Source organism: Kogia breviceps, chromosome 12 (genome assembly GCF_026419965.1).
Source record: "Kogia breviceps isolate mKogBre1 chromosome 12, mKogBre1 haplotype 1, whole genome shotgun sequence".
In the NCBI taxonomy this organism is placed as follows: Eukaryota; Metazoa; Chordata; class Mammalia; order Artiodactyla; family Physeteridae; genus Kogia; species Kogia breviceps.
Window position 1 is genome coordinate 72,874,281 of NC_081321.1, and position 7,967 is coordinate 72,882,247.

The window sequence follows — 7,967 nt, forward strand, 5'->3', positions numbered from 1 at the left end:
AACCAGATTCCCCATCATTGCTCCTATCAGGGGAAAATAACCTATTGGCCATGTGCCTCTCTCTGACCTACAAAAAAGTCATTGTTAGCTTCCATGAGTAAAAGTTGCCTTTAGTGCATACTCAGGAAAATAGAGTGTGCTTAAATTGCACGATTTAGCCTTATTTTCACAAATGATATTTTCTAACAAGAATTTAATCTCAACAAATATGGTTTTTAAGCTAAAACTTGTAATCAATATGAGATATCTGGCCAACAAAAAGCTAAACAGAAATAATATTGATTCATTTTTAATTATTCTTCCATCTTTATGGCCAGTGATAAACCTTTGGCCTTTAGCAGCAGAGTGCAGTAGTTGGAATTTGGATATGGGCACAAGTACTGGCTCTACTACACACTAGTTATGTGTTCTTGGGCTTCTCCCTAGTCCTTGGTTTCCTCATAGGCAAAGAGGGTCACATGAGTGTTAAATAAATAAATATAGGTAAACACTTAACATGGTGCCTGGCAGAGAGTAATCCCAGTAAATGCAAGATATTATTATAAGGATTACTACATAATAGTAATATAATGTAATATATTATATAGACTATATAATATAGTATGTATATTACTATATATTATATGTAATATAAATAATTATTTTATTATACCTATGGTAATATAACTATAGCCACCCTTCTTCATACCCCAATATATATAAGCTAATGTGATATCAAGAGGGCTGTTAATTTGACTCTATTTTTATTTGGATGGTCCAAAAATTAAAGTGATAATAATCAGTCTCCACAAACGTTCAATTTCAACCATAAACTCTAGAGGAAAACACATTGTCATCCAACACCTTTCTTTTAATCCTAGGATATATGTGACCCATTTCTCTATGTTTTTGCATGAATTTGAATTGCTTTTGGTTCGAAACTACTTCCGAAAGAACGAATTATTTTTGTTGCTGGGAGCTGAGGAATACTTACTGTCTGAAAACAGACACCCCAATACAGGCCCTTCATTAGACATGTCTTTCATTCATTCCAGGAGCCACTTGGGGGTGTCGAGATCTGGAGTCACATAAATGCAAGGCTGATCCCCTGCCCCTACCGGCAGCTACACATGCAAATAAATTCTAGTCCTTTCTCCCTGATGTTTCCTCTTGTGCTTATGCCCAGAAAGCAGACACATGCATTCCCAAGCAAATGCAGAATTTTCCAAAGTCCTCTCTTTAGAAACCAGAGACTCTCATGTATCCAATTCCTATCCAGGTTCGCAAAGCCATTCAGATGGAGACTAATAAAAACATCCTGTGAGAAAACAGTTAATAGTTGAATATACTGCAACACCGTCACTAGCTTATCTCATATATCACCATCTTTATAACACAGAGCTCCAGATCTGCATACAAAGAACTCCTAGAAGAAACATAATGATAATAGGAAAACAAAAAACAAGCATTTTGATGTCACATCTTCTACTTCTGATAAATAACCAGCTAAACTAAAAGCACCTCAATCCAGCATCCTCATTTTCTGTGCAAGAAGGACGACTAGTGGTAAGAAGATGTACTTTTCACAATTTCTCATGCCTTGAATTCATAGAATCAAATATTTAAAATTAAATTTACAGATCACTTAGTTTAGGTTTATCACTGAGGAAAAATGAGGCCATGAAAAGGAGAAGTGAATTAACTACTCAAGATTTCCTATTTATTTAGTGCCAGAGGCAGGTCTTTTTTTAATATGTAGCCTCTCTTAGGTTCAACTTTCTTTAGCTTGGAATATGCAGTATAAAATAATTAGCTCAGATTCCTTTGGTGTCATTTAGAAGAATTTGGTTCTTTATTTTTTTTAATATATTTATTTATTTATTTTATTTGGGCTGCGTTGGGTCTTCGTTGCTGCACGCGGGCTTTCTCTAGTTATGGTGAGTGGGGGCTACTCTTCATTGTGGTGCACGGGCTTCTCATTGCGGTGGCTGCTTCCCTTGTTGTGGGCTTAAGTAGTTGTAGCGCGAGGGCTCTAGAGCACAGGCTCAGTTGTGGCGCACGGGCTTAGCTGCTCCGTGGCATGTGGGATCTTCCCGCACCAGGGCTCGAACCCGTGTCCCCTGCACTGGCAGACGGATTCTTAACCACACCACCACCAGGGAAGAACAAAGAATTTGGTTCTTTGTGCAAAGGAAAGATGAAACTGGTATGCTTAAAACTGGGAACCTTATACCTTAGTCTTCCTGAGGAATTTTGGTAGAGGTTTGTCTTAATTTCTGATTGGTTTTGAACTTTCTGAAAAGGAGTAGGTGTTATGTATTTATTTTGGTCCATATGTGTGCATTGGAACTTTTTCAATGGAGTTGAACAAGCAGATGGAAACTTGGGATGTTCTACCAGGACTAAGCTCCCCAGCCCTCTATCCACATACCTAAACATCTCAAGAACCCAGTCACCAGAGCCCTGCATTCCTCAGACCATGACTAAATGTTGGCACTCTTGCCTGAATGTGTGTCTAGGAATAACTGAGTACCAACAAGTTCATAATTTTTAACTAAATTTAATTTTGTTTGGAAACTTGGAACAGTAATTAGGTAATGAATGTGTCTGGAAGTAATTGTTTTCAATTCAAAGCTTGAACAAAGATCTCTGCAAATCATCTAAGTATTTGCTTTTCGTCACTTACTCAGAGTATTTCTGAATTTTAACATAAAACTGTCCTCTGGGCAGAGACTCCCACACAAGAGAAAAAGAAAATCTTCTTACAGGTGGCTAATACATAAACCAAACAGAAAGAAAAAATGAAGGAGAACTGAGAAATATACTCTTGAAAGTGATCTGACTGTACTGAATTGGTAACCAAGAAATGAGTGGGGATGAAGTAATTCTGGCCTTTCTGATCTCCTACTCAAATTAAAGATGTTCCACATTTCACGTGTTTTTTTGTGCATGAACTCTATCTCAACACTGCTCCCCACAGTGACCACATTCACTGGCATGAGGAACAGCACAGAAGTTCCTCTTCTGTCAAGTATTTATGATGGACTTTGAAGATGGTGGGAGATCACAAAGGTTGAAGTAGACAAGAGGAAAAGGAACCTTCTCAGAAAAGACAATCATGAGTAAATGTTAATGGTAGAAAATACCATGGTGCATACTACCTCTTCTATGAAAGTATTTTCTTGTACACACTACTGAAAGTGCTCTTTTTTAAAAAGTTGAATCATCACTCTCTATCAATTCTCTCCAGTACATAAAGGGTGAATGCTCTTTTCAAAGTGGTAGGTCATAGCATGTCCTTATTCATTTATTCAACAGCATGCAGCACTTACAGCCCCCATGAACTATACTGGGGGCTGATGTCATATTAAGTAACTAAAAGTCTAGTAAGGAAGCCAGATTTTTTTTTTAATTCCAGTGCAATGATATATAAACACTCTGATAATGTATACATACCAATTTGATGGTATGTATATATTAACCAAACATTTATTGATGGGAAGATCATATGTTCCAGCTTGCCCACCTTACATCCATTGTCTCCATGGAATGAATAATAGCATCCTAGTTTGGAAGGCAAATTATATGGTTGCCCTATTTATGGAACAACTCATGCATGCTGAGCACTAGAGATACAAGAAAATCTCTACCCTTAAGGAGTTCAGTATAGTAGAAAAGAAAGAGAATTAAATAAACAATTTTAATACATGTGGTAAGTGTTATATATTATAGATATATACACAGAGTGTGTTCAAAGTTTATTTATAGCATACCTGGTCCAGACCTAAGGTAAGGAATACTTCATAAAGTCCAAGGGGCATAGAGCAAGTAGTCTCAAAGAAAAAATAAGAGTTAACTAAGTGAAAGAAGAATGTTCCAAGCAGAAGGAGGTATAGTTGCCAAGGCAGAGGAACAAGAGAGAGCAGAGCAGCTTTCAGAAACTAAAAGCACTTGATTTGTCTGGAGCATCACATGCAAGTATGGAGAGACAGGAGATAGAGCTGGTGAGGTTAATAGTTGGATTATGAAGACACTCGCATGCAGATTTAAGGTCTGAACTGAATCCCAAGGATTGGGAAGTTATTGATGCATAAAATACAGGATTGCTTTGGCACAGCATGGAGTATAAAATGGAGGGGACGAGACTACAGAGAGAGGTAAGCAGAAGATTTTGGGGGTGAGATTTACATGAAATCTCATTAAGTGAGCTTAATTTGGTATGACCCTTTTTTTTCTTTCTCCTCTTTTTTATTGCTTTCTGCTTGGAATAAGAATGTGATGGCTGGATTCCAGAAAATATATTGAGACCTTGAGGAAGGAAGGGACACATGTGAATGAGCAAAGCAGAAATGATGAATCTGGATTCCTATGACATTGTGGATTCATCTTACTAATTATAGATCACCTCCTAAGCACCACTCCATCCATTCTCTTTTCTCCTCCCCAGAGTTAACCATTATCCTGAAGTTGATGTGTATCATCTCACAAATATTTTATACTTTATTGTATAAGTATTTAAAACTAAATGTATCATTTTGTATTACATTAATTAGGGTACATATTGAGCTGCTATAACAAAGAAACCTCAAAATACAGTGATTCAGAAATACCATGGCTCAATCGAGGAGTCCAGTGATAGACTAGCAATCCAGGCCAGATGACCACAAGGCCATCTGGAACCTAGGCTCCTTCTCTTGGTGTTGCATTATCATTTTGGTTGTCCTAATAGTTGAAGCTGGTATTTCTGCATACCAGCTATCAGAAGGGGAAGGGAGAGGTAGCAGTGGGCATGCAGCCTCCTTTACACATTTAAAGATGTAACAGTGAAATTACATACATAATTCTGCTTACATCACACTGGGCAGAATCTGGCTCATGGCTACATTGAGCTTCAGGGAAGCCTAGAAATTATCTAGCAGTATAGCCCCATACTCATAAACTCTGCCGAATCTTGGGTGAGTGGCTATTCTTTTACTGGAAGAAAGAAGAGTAAATTTGATCCTGAGTAACAGTTAGTCACTCATATGTTTTTAACATTTATATAAGTTGATTTCATTGTGTTTATCCTTTTATAATTAGTTTCTTACATCAATGTTGCAGTTTTGAGATTTATCCTTATTGTTACATATAAATAAATTTTAGTTATTTTAATAAAGGCACAGATCCCATTGTGGCTATAAGTCACCCTTTATCCATCCATTTACTGGTGGATATTGAGGTATAAAAATCTAGTAAATAACACCCATCTTTCCTGAGTGTTGAACTAATTGAGACTCAATTTTACCATGTGGGAAGTTACCTTCATACAATGGTGGCCTCCAAATACAGCACCAGGAAAGCTCTCCTAGAGGCCATGGAACAGAAACGTTCACAGACCATGTTAAGATGCTCAAATCACATAGTTTATTAAATCAATATAAAGTACACAGTGAGGAGCAAGAACAAAGAGATGGGGTAGGTTAATATAGTTATGAAAGAATACAAGCAGGGTGGAAGGACCACAGAACCTATCCTGTCTCTCTCTGATCATCTGCCTTCTCTGTTGATGATGTGGTTGTAAAGATCAGAGTCAAGTTTTGAAGCAAGAGGTCCACAGACAGAAGATGACTAAGCTAACACAAGTCTTGCTTCATTTAAGAGATTTAGGGACAATTAAGCTGATGAGCAAGCATGAATTTTGTCTGCATTTTCTGGGCAGAGAACTTGTGGTGCCAGAATGGGTGTTACCAATAGGTGACTTATTTAAATCTTCATGAATATTGAGTGCTACTTCATATGTGCATATTTAATGACTTATAATTATCTGTATCCTCTTGGTGCTTCTTTCCTTCTTATCTGTTCCTAGCACTCATATGCTCTATTTACTTCATACATATCTATCATATCTTATAGATTACTAACTTGTCTATACTTAAACACGTTCTGTGAGTTTCATCGTCCCATTTGTTTTTCTTGTCCTCTATAGCAGAGTTGAATATTCTCAAATAATATAGAAACACATAGTATAAGTTGAAGCAAGGCAGCTGCAGGCTTTTCTGGTAAGAGTGGAGCCTTTACCACTGAGTTCATGATATGGCCAAGAACAATTGGCAGACTTATTCTGAAATGGAGGAAAAGATGAAGGCATGCCCAGTTGATTTTCCCCCAAAACTACCAATAATATAAATTGCTTTACTTCTCCAAGTGGTAAGTGGGGATATAGAGAGGCCAGGAATGTTATACAAGGGTAGATCCTTCCACATGGAAGAAAATATCTGGAGTGTGTATTATTTCCCCTCTAAAGTAAGAATAGAATTGTCAGATGAAGAACCAAAATGTCACCATTATAATATATAAATCAGATACCAGGAAATACAGCTTATATCTGCAGAGAAGTTGTTTTCATAATATTGAACCTCAGAATTAGACCGACTTACCCACAATCAACTACCCACAGTCAGTGCTGGACCAACACAAGCTTCACCATGGAACAAGACCTTCACCACTAAGATGACAGCATGACTGAGAGCAATTGGAAGCAATGCCAGCCCCCAAGATGTGCACGTGCAATCTCGTATCCCAAATCACCAATGAGATATTTCACTCCTCACAAGGTGGGGAGTGAGGGAGGATGGGTGGAAAAAATGTTCATCCTAAAAATTTCCAGTGTTTCTCTTAACCTATCAGATCTAACCAATAAATGTATAATCAAACGGGGAAGAAACCTTCATCCTTTTAGGGCGGTCCTGTTCCTACCTTTACAAAGCTGCTCCCCTAATACCAACCATAAGTCTATGGGTTCTTCCTAGAATGACTGCCAGTGAAGAAAGCAGCCTCAAAAGTCAAGTGTAAAATATCTTCTCAAAAGGTTCTGACTATGTCAGAGCAGCAAATTAGTTACATTAACTCTGAGACCACTTCATTCCAAGGCTGAAATTCACTCTTCATCCTATTTCTCATCACAGATTTTGTCCAGTATCATTGTTCACTATGGCTCATGGGAAACTCCAATTGAAAGACTAAGTTCCTCAAATGTTCAAGGTCAATGATAACAAAGCCAAAAACCAAATTGTTTTTCCACTGTAATTTGAAGTTGAAATAAATGAGAAAAGAGTCTAAAATTTATCCTCCCCAGTTTCTTATTCTGCTCAGTCTAAGCTGGAGGGGTTCTAGCAGCTAAAGAGAACCCAGAGTGTTTCAGGAGTGACATCCTGGGTTGAACTCACAAGAACTAATTTAGTGTCTTCATCTCAAAATGTAGGTAATTTCAACAATGCATCTCAGTTATTAAATGGTCCAAAGGATTAGTAGGATACAGAATATTATCCCAGCACCAGTACTACACCTATAAGATGCAGGGGGGAAAAAATAATTCATAAAGTAGTTATCCCAGCCAAAATTAAGTTCCTGAAACATAATAGTTAGTGATGTCAAAGATCACAGCAAAACCTCACTGATATCTGAGGTAAGGAAAGTAGAGAGAAAAACTTGGTTTGAACCTCATCAGAATGCTAATAAATCTATTCCAGATGTTCAGTGTCTACAAATCGTCAATTTAAATTAACATGGGAGAGATCTCCCAGCAAGTGGTTAATGCATGGCCATGCATTTGCTGTTTTGAGTGTCTGGGGGTGGGTGGAGTTGGGGCTTGTTATAGGAAATCTATTCCTGCTTATAGTCTTGTCTCTCTGACTGTGGCATTTTAGATATTGTGGCCTTCTTGCAATGCTTAGAAATTCTCGTCGTGGCAGCCTACAAGTCCAATTCAAAATGCCTTCTTATCCAGACTATCCAATGAATTTCCATTCCCCTTTGTGCTTGTTGTTTCTGGCTTTGTGGTGCTAGTTTCCGGTAGGACTCTGCCTTGTGAAAGATACACCCACCCGTGTGAGCAGACACATTCATTCCAGTGTCTTCATGGCTTTTGCACTCAGCACTTGCAATAGAATTGCTTGAGATTGTGATATGAACCTCCTAGGAAAGATTTTCCCCAACTCTCTGAATTTATC